General features: G+C 37.3%; 1 protein-coding gene across 1 annotated transcript in view; it reads right to left on the bottom strand.

The window, feature by feature from the left end:
- Positions 1–11,566, bottom strand: part of LOC133845301 (probable serine/threonine-protein kinase DDB_G0267686) — a 38,015-nt gene extending 26,449 nt beyond the window's left edge. The window contains exon 1 of the mRNA XM_062279734.1: positions 10,862–11,566. The gene's annotated coding sequence lies outside the window, so the exon portion shown is untranslated. The remainder of the gene's footprint in view (positions 1–10,861) is intronic.
- Positions 11,567–19,670: the final 8,104 nt, after the last annotated feature.

The following is a 19,670-nucleotide window of genomic DNA, read 5'->3' on the forward strand; positions in this document are numbered from 1 at the left end:
ATGTGCCGGGCCGGTCTATTTAATACGCCCAAATAATTCAGCATAAATTATTCAATGGAAATTAATTCACTAACAACAGTTACAGGGTAACGTTGGCATGGCACCTAACACAGCTTCCCAACTCTCGGGTGCCACTAAAACTTTGCACAGTGAGGAGAATCGTTGTTGTAGTTGTTGTTGCTGTTGGTGGCAGGTTGAGGAGGCAGTGGCCGCATGTGCAACATTAGACACGAAATGGCAATTTTCCATTTGGCAAATGAGTTTTGCGGCCGACGGACTCCAAATACAACAATTATGCAAAATTACAAATTCTCACAATTCTAATGGAATGCTCTGGTCAGGAGCGTAGAGAGGGGGGCGGGAATGGTGAATGGAGACTGGAGAGGAGGGAGCTGCAGGTGATGCTTTTGGCTCGGCTGTTGATGCTGACTAAATGGAAATTTATTGGCGCCACGCCGTACGCAGCTCAGGGACGCAGCTGGCAACAGTAGCTCGAGAGAGAGCGGGGAGGGGAGGAGGAGGGAGGAGGGAGGAAAGCGAGGTCGAGGATAACCGCGCCGCATTCGCATACGCGCATCCTCCTGATGCCGTTAAATTATTTTGCGTGTGTAAATTTGGCGGAAATAGTCTGTAACATGATATGCTAACACTTGTGGTCCACAGCGGGTAGCGGGCAGAGCGAAAGAGACAGAGACAGAGAGAGAGAGGAGAGAACGAACGTGTGCAGGCCATAAATAAAATTCATAAAGTTTTTTAACAAATTTACTCAAATAAATTAAAATGGCGCAAGGAAGCGGCAACAAATTTGTTGATGTTGTTGTATTCATGAGTTTTGAATGGATTCGTTGCGTTGCGTTGCGTTCCGTCTCCCTGGATGGCTGCGTTGCAAATTCTATCATATATATGTAGTATATATAGTGTGTGTGGCATGCCATCAGCTGTAATGTGTCATGCAGAAGTATGCACACAATTAATTTTAATTGCAATTGAAATTGAAATATAACTAGAAATGCGAGCACAGGAAATTGCGAGCACACACAACACTCCGTCCACTCGTAATATGAAAGCAAACATTCTGTAATTCTATTCCCAAATGTTTTTCCATATCATAAATTGATGAGAAATGCATCTACTATCTAGTTTTGTCCTCGCCATTGCATTTGTTTGGTTATTAAGCACTCAGTTCTATGCTGCAAATTGATTTAACTTTTTCGAGAGTTGTATAAAATTGAATGACAAATTAGAGATGAGCTATAAGATGACTTTTTGTCGTTTGAAACAAGCTACAATAAAAAAGACGATCTTTAAGATACAAGCTACAATGATTTAAAGTTGTAAATAAAATAATACATAGTAATAGCAAAACATGAGAAAATTTATAATTATTTTAAACTAAATGAATTAATATCCTATCAATTTCGTTGTATGATTTATTATTTTAGTGGAATATCTATAACTTACTATACAATATTTAAACATTATATTAATGTTTAACTTTAGTTTAATAAGAAATACGAATATTTAATTTAAACTTTTAAATAAATATTCTTAGCTTAAAAGAAAGTCTATCTAAACACTGATGTAGTTCTTCTACTTTGTATTGACGTTTGGTTTTATTTTCATTTATTATCGCTGTGTTGTTAAGGTTCTTATTAAGTTGTTCCTCTTTTAATAATTATTAACAAAATATATAAACTCTGATCATTACCTATTAAACTATGCTTAAGCAATATGTAAATGATGATAGTAGAAACAAATATTTTAAAAATCAGTTTGAAGAAAAACATTAAACAAGTTCTTTCAAAAATTAAAGAATTTCAAAATGATAAAAATGAAAATCTTAAATCATAGATGGATTCTACCAAGAAAGTTAACGTCTTATATTTATATTTATTAAGGTATTGAATCAGTTGAATAAAGCTAATACCATAACAACCCATTATTGAATACATATTAAAATTCCAACCTCAAACTCAAGCTCCCGAAGAGATTGATTCTCTTTAAAGAAAGTAACAAAAAGTGTTGCCTGCTTCTAGGCTGACCAAGTAATTAACACACTTTGGGGGCCACTTTATGAGCGGCAAACACACGTAGATGCAGTTGCAGTTGCAGTTGCAACAACACTTGCCACAGTCGCTGACTGCAAATGCAATTATCCAATTGCACGCAATGCACTTGTGAGCGGCTTTTGGGCCTAGGCGTAGACAATGCAACACGCTGCTGTCGCTGACGCTTACACAGAGGCAGACACACAACCCCCGTGCAACACGCGAAACTCAATTAGCAGCGCACTAAACAGCGCAACGATTTCGATGAGTTGGCCGAAGAGGCGAGGAAGAATGAGGAGACAACGAGAAGCTGCCACAGCTGGAGGTGCAGCAGGCGCTGACAAAACTGGGCAAAATCTGTGTGCTAAGCTCGGACTCGGAGCTGCCTTTGTTGTCACACACACACACACGCAGTCTGAGTGTATGTGTGTGTGTATGCGCCGTGTGGCAAGTTGAGCAGCCGTCGCTAGTTTCTGCCACGAGCCGTCGCCAAAACGGGAAATTCAATCAGAGCTGTAGGATTAGCCAGCGGCTGCCAGTGTCTACCCCAATTGCATTAGGCTGCAACAGCAACACAGCAACAGCAACACAGCAAACGGCAACAGCAAACTGCACTCGAGTCGCCTCCATTGTCTGCTTTCTCTTTGCCACATTCATATCCACATCCGTGTTTGTGTGCACTCTACGCAGCGTTAATGGAATTAAAAATTTAATAACATTTTTGTGTGCTTTTTTTTCACAAATATTTTTTATGTTTATTTGTTGCGTGCGCTTTTCAAGCCAATGCATTTGGAGTTGCTTCCCCCTTTTTTGTATATATAGTACATATATGTATCTCTACCTCTCTCTTGCTCCCCTTGTTGCTGGGTGTCGCTGCTGCTGATTGACTTGTGTTTCATTTTAATTTGGTTAATTCAAATTAATCAAGCGAAGTCGACAACTTTTTATCGCTCGGCGAGTGCATTTGTTTTCATATCGGGGCCAGCATTTTGAATGGGGCATATTCAGAGTGGGGAAAATATTAGATATGTTTTCAACTCTTCTATAAAATTGAAGAGGAGGTTAAAATGCATAAAAAGGATACAAATATAAGAAGGTATAATTAAAGATTGAAAATAAGATAAACGATTTATTACTTGGTATTGTTCAAATTAATGTTATATCAATGAAATAATACATGATTCCATAATATGGTAGTTACTAATAAAATGGAATCAAATATAAGAAGGTATGATTAAAGATTGAAAATAACATAAACGATTTATTATTTGATAATAATAACAATAATGTTATATCAATAAAATAACACATGATTCCATAATATGGTATCAACTTAATTTCTATCAACTACTTTTATGACATAAATAATAAAAATAAGTCATAAAAAGTATAGGCTCGAATAAAAACAGAATAATACTTATAACAAATAATAAGTCAAATATATTAATATCGCATAAAAGTATAAATTTCGTAAGGTTGCTTTTCATTAATTTATTTCGCAAAAGTAATTTCGTTATCCGAAGATCAAAAAATTTATTTTACATATACAGTGCACTATGGGCCAAAAGCCCAAATATGCGGCATAAATGATTTTTTTTTTTTTTGAAATAGTGTTGTTTAATTATTTTTTTGGTATCTTGAATACTTATATGATATAAAAAAATTTTGATAAAATTTTTTGGGAATACCCCTAATTTTTTGCGCGCTTTTAAAGTCAGCTGTTCAGTGTCGTTTTGTTTTAGACAAAAAACCCGCGAAAATTTTGACGACTTGCAGCTCGTAAATCAATTGAACCAAACATTAAAAGTTAAAAGTGTGTAAATGGAAAATAAAGGTCAAGGTATGTAAATTAATAGTTACTAAACGTTTTTCTATATTTCTAAATGTTTGTGTTGTTTTGACTAATGTGTTGCAAATGTGTTGTTCTAGCTTATTCTAACAAAAGTACATGTGTTCTGTGAAGCTTTTCTTTTAGGTGCCTCAAAGTGCCTTAAAGGTAAAAATGTAATATTTTTAACAAATCTCTATAGAATCCATTTTTAGTAATGGTTTTTGCCCGTTTTTTGCCCGTTTTTAAAATAACAATACATGTTGCAGGTGTTTATGAGTTCTCTCAAGCAGCGCTGCTCAAAGTGTTTCTTTAATAACTTCGACAATTTTTATCTGATCGCAACCAAATTTTCAGGAATCATAACTACTATGGTAATTATTGTATATACCAAAATTCCTAACTCTAGCTTTAAAATTAGGCTTGTTATTCGATTTTTTTGATTTGCGGGGGCGGAAGTGGGCGTAGCAAAAATTTGAAACAAACTTGATCTGCGTGCAAACATAACAAATGCTGTCGAAAAAAAATGATAGCTCTATCTCTTATAGTCTCTGAGATCCAGTGTTTCATACGGACGGTTATATGGGGGCGGGAGGAAGGCGTGGTCAAATTGACACAAAATTTTTTCCGAAATTCTATCTTTCTCTCCCAGATATTTGTGCAAATTTTCAGAATCTTAGGTCCATTTTTAGAGTTTATGCCGCAAATTTGGGCTTTTGACCCATAGTGCAGTGGCGAGCAAAAGTGAATACATGTTTGACTCTTCTGACTTTAGGGTGATGTAAAATTCGTAAAAATATGTTAATCGATTTAATATATTTTTCCAATAATCTTTAATTATTTCCACTAAATATAAAATGAACAAATTTTCAAAAAGCAAGTTGTTTATAATTTAAATAATTTTTTATTTAAAAAAAGGCCAAATATCGCCTTTGCCCACTTTAATTAGAGACCTGGTGGCAGTATTCTAAAGTCGTGCCTTGACTACACGTACTGAACAAAGTGCATTGGTCGACATGAATATGCATGCACACTCTTTTGTCTGTTCTGTCTGCTCCAGCACAGCCCCAATTTCAATTCCAGCTGCTGCTCTGGACAACTGGACGAATGGACAACTGTACAGTTGGACAGCCACTGGACGGAGAAACTGTCGCAGACGCATTTCCACTTTGTTGTTTGCTCAATTAATGCAATTGCTCGCCTTGTTGTTGTTGTTGTTGTTGTTATTTTTGTGACATTATTAATTTATATTTATATTACTTTTACTGCTGTTGCTGTTGCAGTTGCAGTTGCATAATGCGCATCAGACGTCCCTGCTGCAAATTGCATTACATTTTGATGCGTTTTAATTAATTTTGAGTTAATTTTTATTATTTTCTCAATGTTTTTTATTTGCTGTTTGGTTTTGTTTCTGCATTTTTATGGCAGTTGAATTTTGTTTGAAAAGTTATTCAGAGTGAAACGTTGACAATGATGCTGAATCAGCTGTTTTCTTAGCGACAACAATGGAAGTTAATCAATTTAAATTGTTAAAGATGCGAAATAATGAAATTGAAAGTAACTAGATTGATAAATTACTATTTTATGTACTTTGATGTATCTGAAAACATTACCAAAATAGTATTTTTAACCGACTTAAGTATTATTTTAAATGTTATTCTGTGATACCTTTATATATCTTTGTAATTTTGTTAAATACGAAAATCTTTTTCAAAAGTTTTTAACAATCTTACACTCTTCAATTTTAATGTACCTAATGATATTTGAAAATATTTTTGTTGTACTACATTAGTTTGATTTTATATTTTTCTAAAATTTTCGCTATGTATAATCTTATAAACCTCAATTTTATTATACTGAATGAATCTAAAAATACCATATAAATTTTCGCTATGTAAAATCCTATAAACTTTAATTTTATTATACTCAATGTATCTAAAAATACCATATAAATAGTATTTTTACTTTATTACATTTTTATTTATTTTTTTTATTATAAAATTTCATAATCTTTCGTTCTTTCTAATTGAGCTTCTAGGATATCCTTCTCTTCAATTTTATTATATTTAATACTTACTTGGGACTAAAACCGACATTTTCATTTTTAGGAGCCCCACTAAATATATGAAAAAGTATTTTTACTTTATTACGAAATTTCCTAATCATTTGTCCTTTCTAATTTTTCTTTTAAAATATTTCTATACCCTTCCATTGTTGTACACTTTTAAAAACTAAATTTTCTTGTTCACAAGTATATATAACAACACTCTCTGATCAAATTACCTCTCTCGTATCTTGTCTCAATTTCCCAGATCAGGATCAGGCGACTAATTTATGAATAGAAATCTTTCTTTCTGTCAGACAGTTTAAAGAGTAAATTCGTAGACGCTTTCACATACGTAATAGCGACACTATCCGTAGTCCACAGTCGAACAACTAACCCAGATATCTAACGCCCCCCCCCCACCACAATCCCCTGTCTGGCAAATCTGGTGGCTCAACCACCAAGGTCATAGTCACAGCCATAACGTCACTCCACACACACAGACATACACAGAGAGAGAGAGAAACACACACTCGTGATTCCTCTTCATGCCCTAATGGACTTATCGGGCCTACAAAATCTCAACGAATCGCGACTAAACGAGCTTAAAACAACAACTGAGAATACAGAGAGAGAGAGAGGGAGAGAGAGAGAGATAGACGTGAAATTTCGCGAGCTGGCATAATTCACATAGCCAGACATGACAGAGAATCGCAATCGGAATCAGAATCAGAATCAGAAACAGAGAATTACAGAATGAGAGATTCGAGTTCGTTATAGTTGTTGTCGTTGTTGCATCCACGTGCGAGTCAGCTGCAATCGCTGCCTCGTTTTGCCTCATCCCGCCTGCATTAGAGCCACTTAAACGCATTTGCGAAATTGCCTGCCACCCACACAACAACAACAACTGCAACAACAACAGACGAAGCTGCAACATGAGCAACAACAACTGCAGTTTTTTTTTTTTTCTCTTGCTTTCAAGTTGTTGTTGCTGTGCCTAAAAGCGCGATAATTTTACGCCGCCAAGAGGTGTGCAACGTGTGTGAGTGTGTGTGTGTGTGTGTAGGAGGTGTGTGTGTGTGTGGGACTCGGCTCACAGTTGTTGATGAGGTTATCACTTTGCGAAAAGTAAAGTGCATCCGTTTTTAGAATTGTCCGTCCACATAATCAAACTAAACTGGCGCAACGTCCACGTCCTCCTCTCTCCTCTCTATCTCCCCTTCTCTCTGTCCCTGTCTCTGGCGTTGATTGCAGTTTTTGGCTGTGTTTTGTTTTTGCTGCTGCGGTTGCATTAAGCGCATTTGATTGCGTCAATTGGCTCGCGCCTAGGCTCAAAACACGAAAAATCCAAAAACACACAAAAAAATATAGGAACTAAATGGCACGATTTAGGCGAGTATCAAGCTCGACAAAATACCCTATAGGAATATTCATTTTTTAAACTAATTCTGCGGAAAATAATATATTATTGTCCTTAATATATTTTGTAAGTTTTGTGAAAGTTTTTGGTTTGATTTCTAATAAGCTAAAATGTTTTTGGTTTGATTTCTAATAAGCTAAAATGTAATCTGAGGAATGTTTCATATAAATGTAAAATATTCAAAATTAAATACTAAATTAAAATGAAATAATAATAATATAATAATAATACTAAAACGTATATATTTGGAATTTCTGTTAATTTAATTTAATTATACAATTTTCCTATTGTCTAAACAAACAGATTCCTTTCCTTTCCTTTGCTTTCCTTTGCTTTCCTTTGCTTTCCTTTGCTTTCCTTTCCTTTCTTTTCCTTTCTTTTCCTTTCTTTTCCTTTCCTTTCCTTTCCCTTCTTATCCTTTCCACTCCTATCCTTTCCATTCCTTTCTTTTATTTTATTATCTTTAAGGATTACTTCTTTATAATAATTAAAGTATAGATCACTAGTTAAAGCTTTGACAATCATAAAAGGTATTTATAAAGCAGACAAAGTCCATTAGATTGCTCTCTTTGTTTGCTGTTCAAATTACAGGGTACCTAAAATAATGCAGCCTTATCTAGGGAATCTCTGACTACGAAAATATCACTAAATTGAATTATGTGCGCAGCTCAGCAGCTGCCAGCCATCTCCCATTCCACCCACCGCCCGCTGCAGTTGCTCCGACTGCGATCCGTGTCCAAGTGTCGCCAATTGTGCAACACGCAAGGCGAGAAGGGGCAACAACAAGCGGCAAGCGGCAGGCATCAGGCAACAGGCAACGGGTGACATTTGACGAAAGCCAACCCTTCAATTTGAATACGTCTTCGGGGCGCCCGCATATAGGAGGTCTACACACACACACACACACACACACACACACACACACACTCTTGAATACATTTCCATATATGTATGTGAGCTGGTAATATTTCACTCTGGACAATTGCGTGGTTCGTGTTTTGTTTTATTATAAATATTTTGATTGAATTTTCTGTTTAATTAAAGCAAATTGCTTTTTGTATGCATTTGCCAACGGGTAACTGCATTCAGTTCCAGTTGTTCTTGTTGTTCTTGTTGTGGTTGTTGTTGTTGTTGTTGTTGTTATTATTGTTGCGCCTCGGGGGTTCTCTCGGCTTGTTTAACTGACAATTTGAGAGATTCTTGGGAAAAATTGTGGAACATAGAACATATTCCACACTCTCCCAAGAGAATCTCAATTTATCATACTTATCAATTTTATTATTAATCAAAATATGTAAAAAAGAAAATAAATTTCGATTTTATCAAAATCTCTAACAAAATTGCATTTTCCGAAAAGATTCTCAGTTGTTCATTTTGTTATTTGTATTATTAATGATTTATTTACAGATTGATAAAGTTTTTGAACCAAACGTTCAAAATAATCTAAATTTAGCATACCCGAAATTATTATTATAACTAAATATATAAAACTTGAATTCTAATTTTTCATTTATATTTTATTTATTTATATTATTTCATGTATATTTATGCCTGCGAAACAATTTGATCAAATATATTTTTATTTGATAGCATTTCCCAATTGATTGCTTTCCTTATCGCCATACACACCGATGTTGGTTGACCAAGCGCAGTAATTGGCCCAGTTCATTCAAAAAATGTTTTCAATTTCGATAGTCAATTCAATCAAGCAATCAATAAACATGGCAACTAACCTCCAACTATGCCCAATAGCCATTTGTACGATAATTCTATTTGCTAATTTAAATATGCCAAATTGTATTTTATTTTTATGCGCAGACACACAGAGAGAGAGAAAGAGAGAGAGAGAGAGGGAGAAAGTTTGCACCTTGTTCATGCCCATTTTGTATTCCCGATTCGCAATTCCCGCAGTTCCCTGCTCATTCCCTAATTGAGTTGAACGAAATGAAAACGAATCGAAACTTGGCGATGACAACAACAACAAAAATGAACTCGCAACCAACCATCGTCAGTCGACAGTCGACAGTTGTGTGTTGACCCCTCGACTATCACCCACTCAATTGAGGGGAACTCAAGCTCCACTCGACCAGGAGTTGGAGTTGGAGTCGGAATCGGAGTCGGAGTCGGAGTCGGAGCTGAAGTCCACATGGCGTTTGCATGGCTGCCAATTAATTTGCGGTTGATCAATTCAATTTGTAGCTTTGCCTCTCTCTCTCTCTCGCTCGCTTTGTTGCGATACCATCTTTACAGACGTAGCAGATAGAGGTAGCCTCCTCTGGTGGCCTCCTCTGGTAACCTCCTCTGGTACCACCCAGACTTTAATTTGTTGGCGCGCTTCGGATTCGTTTGGCAAATTATTGGCCATTGATTTTGTGCTCCCCTCCAGCACGTGTCTGCGCTCCTCGAAGTATAAAAAAAACGAGGAGTTCATTGGAGTTTGTGTATTTTGGAATGGGAAGAACCGCAGTGCTCGGCACTCTTTTTAATTACCATCAATTATTCAAACTGCATTTGGAGTGATCAACTTTGGGTCTGTCGCCAATTAAGCAGCGTGTTGAAAAAGAGTTTTCTTTTCAATCTCTCTCTCTCTCTCTCTCTTTCTCTTTATTGTTCCTCTTCATGCTTTATAAAAAAAATTTCTCATGCCACAAACTTCAAATCCTTTTTTTCTGCTCTGAAGTGTTCACGAATTTTGTGCGATTTCTGACAGGAAAGGCATCAACACAAACACTTTCGATGTGCCTCTTCCTCGAGTGGAGGCACTTAAAAAAAACTCTCACACACGCACATACATACTTGAAGACACTTGTACAAGATTTTTATCAAATTTCGACTCATTAAGAAATTTTTAATGCAAATTAAAAACGTCTAAATAAATTACGCGCAAAATGTTTGTGCCTTGAAATTGAATTGAATTGAAGCGAATTGAAATGAATTGAATTGCATTTGAAGTTGGCAAACTTTACTTATAGAGATGCTTAGAGTGAAGAAGAATGCCATCTATTTGTCTTCATTTTGCATCTGCTCAGTCAAAGAGTTATTTAGAATCTTTACAGCTATAATGGAAATCCAAGCAGTGATATTGTATACTTTTAATCATTATATTATTATTACTATTATTATTATATTATATTATTTTTAATATATACATTTACCACCTCTCTTCATTATTATTAAGAATTTATATTTAAAATAAACTTATTCTATTTGAATTCTTGTTGCTGAAATAAGACCAAATATAGTTGAAGTGAAAGAAAAACTCTTTATGTTGATTTTATATTTGTGTACTCTAATATATTGATAAATATTTATATTTCGATTAAAACTCCTGTTTGTAATTTCCTCAATATTATTATCTTTAGATTTAAAGGCACGTGCGTTGTAAGAACTTGACATTAAGAATATCAATATGGTTTAGTTTTATTGATATCGTTTTGCATCTTTTTTCCGCCCACTCTCTTAACTACCTCAAATTGAATTTCTCTTTTCTTGCGAAATGTTTCTAATCTGGTTAAACTTACCTTATTACCGTCCGTGAAAATTTTGGCAGTAATTCTTCAAGCTTGGCGAAGAAAGAAAATCCTTGCGTGTAGTTCTTGAGAGGCTGACTCAAAGGCAAGAACAACAACTGCAGCAACAAAGAGAAACTTTTCGGCAAAAGTGTAAAGAGCGTTTCAAAGCACTTGACAGACAGCGGGTAAGTCAAAAGTTCGAAGAAAGAGTGCGTGCAGTTGAAGTTTTGTGTTGCGTTTATCTCTCTCTCTTTCGCTTGATGTTTCTAACTGTTATTGTGCCAGGTGTGAACTAGGCAAAACTTTTGAGTCACACTCAATCAAAGCTCTAATTTAGCGCAAAAGTTTCAAGTTTAACACACACTCGAACTCACACACGTGACTGGATTGCTGTTGTAATGTGTTTATTTCTGTTATATTGATGCAAATTTATTTGTCTGTCACTCGCACTCTTACAACTCCCAGCGACAACGACAACGACAACAACAACGAAGGTGAAGACGAAGACGATGACGAAGAGGACACACCGAAAACGTTCGATTGCAACTTTGCTGCTTATCGGCACGTAGATTTTGCATGAACTGTTCTACACTGTTATACGCTGATGCTCTCTATATGACACTCAGAATTTGATGTGAACCGAACGCGTGCAATGGTCGATTGCGAATGATCTAACTGCCGACGCAGAGGCTGCGACGTTGTTTCTGTTACTATCGCTGCGTTTGCTGCGCTAACGTTGACGTCGCTGTTGTCGTCGCCGTCTAAAGATGGCCGCAAAACGGGGGTTGGGTTCGGCTTCTCGGCTATCGGGCTTCGTTTTGCTGCTCGCGTGCCTTCGCTTCGTTTTGCGCTGCTTTGCTATGGGGTCCCCTAAGCGCCGCCTTGCTGTGCATTTATGCATTTCCCGTTATTATGCGCGCATGCGCTGCGCTGTCAGCCAGCCAAAGCAGCGCGCTGTTATTCTGTTGTTGTGCTGCTCGCACAGCTGTGCGCTCTGTCCTGCACACACACACACACACACACATACAAGCGCACACACACACTCGCGCATACGTAAGACAATTTTCTCATTTTTCGCAGGGCCATCAAGTTTTCTTGTTCGCGCATTTTCATTGTGAAATTGAATTTTCGGCATGGGAACGTCCAGGACGTCAACGTTGATGGCGTCGGCGACGGCAGCGGCAGAGGCGACGGCGACTGCAGCAACAACTGACTTCTAATTTCTCCACACGGCGAGGCTACTTTATTTTATTACACTTTATGCGGCAGTCGAGAGGGAGAGCGAGTGAGCGAGTGAGATGGCATGAGAGCTGCTTTGTCTCACTCTGAGGCTGAGGCTGCCTTAAATTGGATTTTCATCGTTATGCTTGCCGTTAAGTGAGCGCGGGAAGAGGCTGTTGTGGTGTCTAAGAGAGTGAGCGAGAAGGAGAGCGAGTGGGAGAGCAAGTATGTGTGTGTGTGTGTGTGTGAAGGCAAAGCTTTCATCCATTGTGCTCTGGGTGGTCCGTAAGTTCTTGTTGTTGTTGTTGTTTTGTTGTTGTTGTTGTTGTTGTTGTTGTTGTTGTTGTGCTGGCTAAAAGCGATTACTCAGCGTTGGAATTTATTTGGCATATCATTTTTGACAACTCAATTTATTTTTATTAATTTGCTGCTGAGCAGCGACGCCAACATCGCCGCCAATGCTGATAGCGCAGTTTTGTTCTCTCTCTTTCTCTCCTTCTCTCTCTCTCTCTCTCTCTGTCTTGCTTTCACTTGGAATTGCCAAAATCCCGTGCACAATTTAAGTGAATTTCAGTTAATTTATTATCATGCATTATTGCCTTTATTGTGCCCTCACTCTCCCTCTCTTCCTCACACTCTCTCCATCTCTTTCTAGGCGATTCAGTAACCGCCATGTTGGCCAGGCCTGATCCATTTATTATTGTTTGCGATTGGGTCGTTGGCCACAATTACGAAATGAATTTGCAGCCTCCTCCTCGTTTTCTTCGTTTTTCGCCCTCTTGAGTTTTCGGGGCGTTTTGCTTATCAGAAACTATTTTCGCTTGCTTTCTCTTTCTGTCCGCCACATGAGCTTTGACTCCCTTGACTTTTGATACCCGTTAGCCGAAGCTTAAAAGAAAATTATAAATTGCTGTTTCTCTGAAAAATATAAGCAACAGACGGAAAGAGTTTAGAAAGAAGAATATAAGCATGTATTTTATGGATTTGTTTAATTTAGAATAATTTGTTTTAAAATTAGTAACTATCGCAAAATACTACAATTTAAAATAATAATGGACCTATAATCATAAAGTGAAATAATTTCTACAATATACAAAAAACAAGTATTTCTTTAATAATTTCGACAATTTTTATTTGATCGCAACCAAATTTTCAGGAATCACAACTACTATAGTTATAATTATATATAGCTTTAAAATTACGCTTGCTATTCAAATTTTTTTGATTGTCGGGGACGGAAGTGGGCGTGGCAAAAATATGAAACAAATTTGATCTGCGTACAAACATAACAAATGCTGTCGAAAAAAAATTATATCTCTATCTCTTATAGTCTCTGAGATCTAGGTGTTCGTACGGACGGACGAACAGACGGACGGACATGATCTTCTCGGCTGTTGATGCTGATCAAGAATATATATACTTTATAGGGTCGGAGATGCCTTCTTCTACCTGTTACATACATTTCCTGCCGGCACAATGTTATAATAATTGAGTTATAATCATAACATAAAAACGAATTTCTACAATTTAAAATAATAATCGAGTTATAATCATAACATCAAGACTGATTTCGCAGCAAGACAAGATTTCTACCTAAAATTATAAATTCAAATTGATCCGAATCTTCCAAAAGTGTCTTTGTTTATTTGGCTAAGCCAAGATACAAAATACAGCAAACGTTTCAACCAGTGCTTAATGCAGACACGAAAGAAAAACCTCAAGATTTCTTTAGAATTACATAACATGATATTTCAAAAACAGCTTAGTAATATTTTAGATTATTTTGTATATCCTTAACAAGTATCTCACAGTCGAGCACAATTGTTGCCAGCTTTCTATTGCGAACTTCTGCTTCTACGCCACCTTTTTGCTTCTTCTTGTGCTTCCTTCCACCCTTCCGACCCCACCACCCCTCTATCCTCTTTGGGGGCCTTCTGTCAGCCTCGCAAATTGGCGCGCTGATTTATGAGTTTGTCTATTGTAAGTTGTCTCCCCTCCTCTCCCTCTCCCACTCCATCTCCTTCTTTGTGCTTTCATTCCTTCGTGTTTGCTTGTGCCATTAGTTTGTGTTTTAGTTCTATTAGTATTTCATTTCATTTTGCTTTGTTTTACGTTATTTCATTTTATATCGTTTTATTGCCAACTTCATTTTTCTACAGCTTCTTCTCGGTTTTAGTGGAATTACCTGCTTAATAATAAATGTGCTGGGTGCTTTCTTCACACTCTTTCCCTCTTTCCCTCTTCCCCTCTCTCTTTCACTCTCTCTATTTCTTTCTTTTCTTGCCATTGCAGTTGCAGTTCTTTTAGGTTTTTTAGCTGCTCAGGGTATTGGAAAGAAAGATTCTTGACATTTGCTTTTCAAAAAATGTTCTGCGCCTTCTGCTTTCATATTAATAATGTTGGGAATACATGAATTCCAATTGAATTTGCTTCATTGTCTTACACTTTATAATATAATTTGATTTAAATATTAAAATACCTGAATATTGTTTTCATTTTTTCTGCTCCTATACATAATTATAATTTATTCAACTATATTTTTATTTTGCATAAAACTTCAAGAGTTTTTTTTTAAGAGTTATTTTTTGATCACACATTTTATGTTTATTATTTAGTTATTATAATCTAGAAAAGTTAGCCAACAAGCTTTGCACTAATATTACGTATACGACTTGTAGTGTTTATTAAGTGCAAAATGTGAATGAAATTCGCTAGCAATAGGTGAAAGAAAAGAGCGACGAAGATAGAAATGGAGAGGAAAATGGAGAAAGGAGAAACGCACCCCAAAGGCACTCAATGTTCGGTTGCTCTTCACAATTCTCGCCATTCTCCATTTCCACTCTGCACTCTGGGTGAAATTTATGTAATTTATATGGGCACTTGACTGTCTAAATTGCCTGCGGAGAGCGCTCTTCCTCCGCAACCCTCCTCCTCCCCCGTCAGTCACCCTGGCTAGCAAGCTTTGCTGCCACTTTTTATATCATCTACTTAGCCTTAATGGCAAATAATTAATTTCGTGCTTCCGCGTTTCGTGTCGCAGTCAGAGGAGGAGGAGGAGGAGGAGGAGGAGGAGGAGGAGCAGAAGGACGCCGAGGAGAGCTGCACGTGACTGCACACGCCCACCGCCCATCGCCCATTGACCAGCCAGCTAGCTGTGTAACCCTGGCTGCAACACACGCCCCCCCAACGACCATTTTCAATTTACAAATTGCTTATTTTTCGAAAACCAAATTGCGAGTGCCTTGGCCAAGAAGAGTTGGCCAAGAGGCTGAAGCAACTCGCTGGCAGTTAATGCATTTTACGTGCGGCCCTGGCCACTTTGTGTTCCAGGGCTGCCAACTCCGTCTCCATCTCCAACTCCGTCTCTGTCTCTCGCTTCTCCTTTCAGCGCAGGCTTCTCAATTACGGTTATAAATTTTGCCCAAGCCAAAATGGCGCAACTCGAAATGAATAGCCTGCCTGAGACCAAGAGCTTTTGCCCCTCATCTCTCCCCCTCACTCCCTCCCCTCTCTCCACTCTCCACACACTTTGCGCAAAATGTTATTAACTTCTTTTAGCCAAGTTGAGCCAAATTACATTGCGGTTGCCACTCAGCAGTCACTTTTATTGAGCTGCCTTCTCCACACTGCGTCTGCCTGTCATTAGGCCTGCCCCGCCCACCGAGCAGGGGAGGGAAGGGGAAGAGAACTTGACTTTATTTATGACGCGACATTTCGCTGGAATTCGAGGCATGAAAATAAATTTATTGGCGCCATCAAATTGTTTTTGGGCGGCTGCAATGATGAGGCGTAACGCCGCTATTGACTGCTCCCTTCCCCCTCCCTTTCCCCCATTCTCCACACTCCTGTGCTGTCAGCACTACGTGGTCCATTTCCATAGCCCGTGTCGTTGGCCACTTGCCCTTTTTTTATGGCCAAACGCATAATTTTGTTGAGAGCTCGCTGCCTCTCTGTCCTCACCTCTATCTCTATCTCCCTTCCTCTTTCTCTCTCTCTCTCTCGCACACTCGTTTTCCATCTCTGTCTATTCGAGGCACTTAGTTGCTGAGCCGCCATTTTTTTTTCCAAGCGAATGGCCGACGTATAAAACGCATAATAAAATAAATGACTAAACAGAATTACGATAAAGAGCTAAAGGATAAAGCGAATAAACTCCCAGAAGAGGGGGGGATGGAGAAGGGAATGAGGCATTTCAAAAAGAAATGACTGTATTGGCAACTTGATGTACTTTTGTGTTTATTTCAGAGCATCAAGTTATAAATTGCCGTGTTTAATAGGCCAATGAAATTTATGGCAGCTCGAAAATACTCGATTCCGTTTTCAATACGAGTTTATGTAATGCAAGTAATATTTGTTTACCTTCCTTAAACATATGTAAATATAATACATACTTTGTAATACTTTTCTTCATTATAATAAACTTAGTTTTAGCCACTAGAATGACTAAAAATGCATAATAATCATAACAAAGCGTTCTGGAATTATCTTTCCATACAATTTTAATCGAAATTCTTTTGAAATATCATAATTCATATTGTAATAAAATAATTTCCATTTCCATTTGCAAGCTGATCAAATTTCTTATCAATTAAAAATAAATTGCTTAATAATCATTAATCTTTTAATTGAAATTAAATGTTGGCAATTCTTGCAAAATATAATATTAAAACCATGTGGGAGAATTTCTTGTTATTGCTTATTGATTCAATTCATTTTTAACCAATTTCAAAAATACAATTAAAGTTCACATGTAGTATAACAGTTTTTTTTTTCAATAATTGATTTAGTTAAGTAAAGATTATTAAAAAAAAACTTATGACTACTTAAAATAACAACTTCTTAAGTATTAACATAACATCTCATTTTCTCACAGAGATATACAAAATATACATAAATAAATATATAGAAATTATATTGTTTTTATAGTTGTATCAACTACTAATAAGAGAAATACATTTACTGTTATTCAAAAATTTACTTCAATAAGTTTAAAAATTCTTTACAATCATTAAATATTATATTTATGTGTAATTACAATAATATCAAGTGAACCGAATATAAAAATATATTGAATAAAGCTTTACAGTTAATTCAAGCTTAATCAACTTTTCTGTTCCACGAATATTCCAATCAGACTGTGATCTACATGCAAACAATTCCAATACTGAATCGAAAATGCTTGATCTATTTCTGTTTCGCTCTTCCTGATAACTATCTCTGTCTCGCTTGTTAATTTCATTTCGTTCATTTGGCCCACAAAATCAATTAAAAGCGCAATTAATTTGTTTGACAGCTAAAGAAAACAGACGCCAGAGTTTTGCACTGAAAGCTTTTTGTTGAAACAGCTCAAACAGGGAAGAGGGAGAGAGAGAGAGAGAGAAGAGAGGGAAGTGCGGGAATCCGCTTCGCAAGTAAATTAAATGGCGCATAGAAGAGCACAACAATAACAACAGGAGTGAGAGAGACAACAGCAAAAGCTCAGCCGGCATCGCATCAGAGTCGTAGTAATAAAAGTAATTTAATTTTAATGAAATTGTTAATACGAAAACAATTTCATTTTGTAAAAAGTTGCACACAGCAGCAGCAGAGAAACGGATAGAGAGGGAATGAGAAAGGGGCGGGGGGCGTGTCAGGCAGCGTAAATTGCTCGTGACAATGAGTGAGTGCAAAGGAATACAAAAAACACACGCACACACACACACACACATACACAGAGGCAAAAAAGTTGCACAAACAGAAAAACAATAAACAAAAGCGTGCGAAAAAGAGAAAGAGAAAACCAAAGCTGCCAGCAGAAGCAGAAGCAGCAAAAGAAACAACAACAACAATAATCGTAGAACAGCAAAAGCCGTCGGAAGAGCAACAGCAGCAAAAGCAAAGGCAACAACAACAATGAGAACGAGAATGAGAACGAGAACAAGAACAACAAAAACGAACTGCAAAGCAGCAAAGCAAGCAAGCAAACAAACGGAAGCAGGAGAAAATACGAAAAATGAAATGCTGATGCGAAGATTTAATAAATGAAATTGGTGTGTGATTAAAAACACAAAAACCAAACGAAATCCATCTAATCAACTTTTGCTGCCGTCGCCTGCTCGCCTGCTCGCCTCCTCTCCTCCTCTCCACCATTCCTTCACTTCTTCATCTCCCCTGTACGACGATAACTTACAGTTTGTCGAGAGCGACGGCGACAGCAGCAGCAAGCAAAGCAGAGCAGCAGCAGCAGCAGCAGCAGCGTCGGCAACGACGGCAGCACAGTGGGTGGCTGCCTTGGACCGCCTTCTTGCCAGGGGAGCTGTTGAATATGAGGAAATTCCAGCATCACACTGGGAATTATGTACAAGGAAGATCTTGCCAAGCAAGTAAAGTGAAGTATTATTAGACCCATAATATGCGTTTTAATTAAAATATTAAATTTATAAGTTATTTGCAAGTGTTTTCTTTATTATTTATTTTTCATGTATTTATCTATTTCGTATACCAACTGCTGCTCAAATTATCCCCTTCAATATCCCACTTTTAAAAATTCCCTCACCAGTGTGCTGGACTCCTCCCCTATTTATGTGCAGAAAATGGCTGTAGCGCGGCATCTCGCTCGCACTCCTGTGCTGGCTGCATAAGTGCGAAAGAGTAGCAGCTAGTCGACAGCATAGGGAAATTGCAAAGCGCTCAGCTACTCTCAGTGCACACTTTCCAACTGGGAATTTTCTTTGTTTAGGTACTTTTTTCTTAGCATAGCTTGCAACCCCAATTGTAACGAAGGCTCGCACCACAAAAGCTCGTCCCATTTGGTTCATGCATTCGCTGCTCACAAATGATATTCGTTTAAAAAAAGCTCAGCTTAATTTGTGGCGCTGTCGCAACTAACTTAACTAACTAACTTAAATATTATTTAAGTAATTAAATAAATAAACTGTTTTGATAGCGTCACAAGCGTTTAGTATAGTAATAGAGCTGTTAAACTTAACAAGACACAGACGTTTAATTAAAATTCTTTACTCAGTAAATCTGTTTGCAGCTGGTTATCTATAATTGAAATCGGGTATATTTAGATATTTTCTGGATATTTGTGGTTTAATTTAGCTCCAACAGTTGTTCACTCACTGTGCTAAACATGAACTTGACCCATTTACATATGTTTGTGCGCGTGTATGTGTTAGATTAATTTAATTGGTCTAACTAAACAACGCTGTTGCTAGACGCTCGAGTGAGTTGCATTAAAACATCAAAAATTATTTCGTTCCACTTGATTTCAATCTAAAAACTCCCGCCCAGCTGACTAAGTTCCACACAACACGACAACTACCTGTCGCAGTTGCTCGCTCAAACTCTCTTGCAAACAGCAATCACTCTCTTAACAGGCGCGCCTAGTTTCTCTTAATCACAATCAAAGCTAAACTTGCCTTGTTTTGATATATAACTTCATGCAAAAATAGGTTCTGCAAATTTAACATACGTTTCTTACATCAATTGTACTCAACATGCACTCCACATTGCGCTACGTGCAAGAGAGAGCTTTTCACTCTTTGCTTTGTAGCGCGCGCTGCTTTTGGTTTTTGCCCAAGCGACTTTAATGCGCTGCGCTCTGCGCTCAGTT

The sequence above is a fragment of the Drosophila sulfurigaster genome, chromosome 2L (genome assembly GCF_023558435.1).
Source record: "Drosophila sulfurigaster albostrigata strain 15112-1811.04 chromosome 2L, ASM2355843v2, whole genome shotgun sequence".
NCBI classification, from domain to species: Eukaryota; Metazoa; Arthropoda; class Insecta; order Diptera; family Drosophilidae; genus Drosophila; species Drosophila sulfurigaster.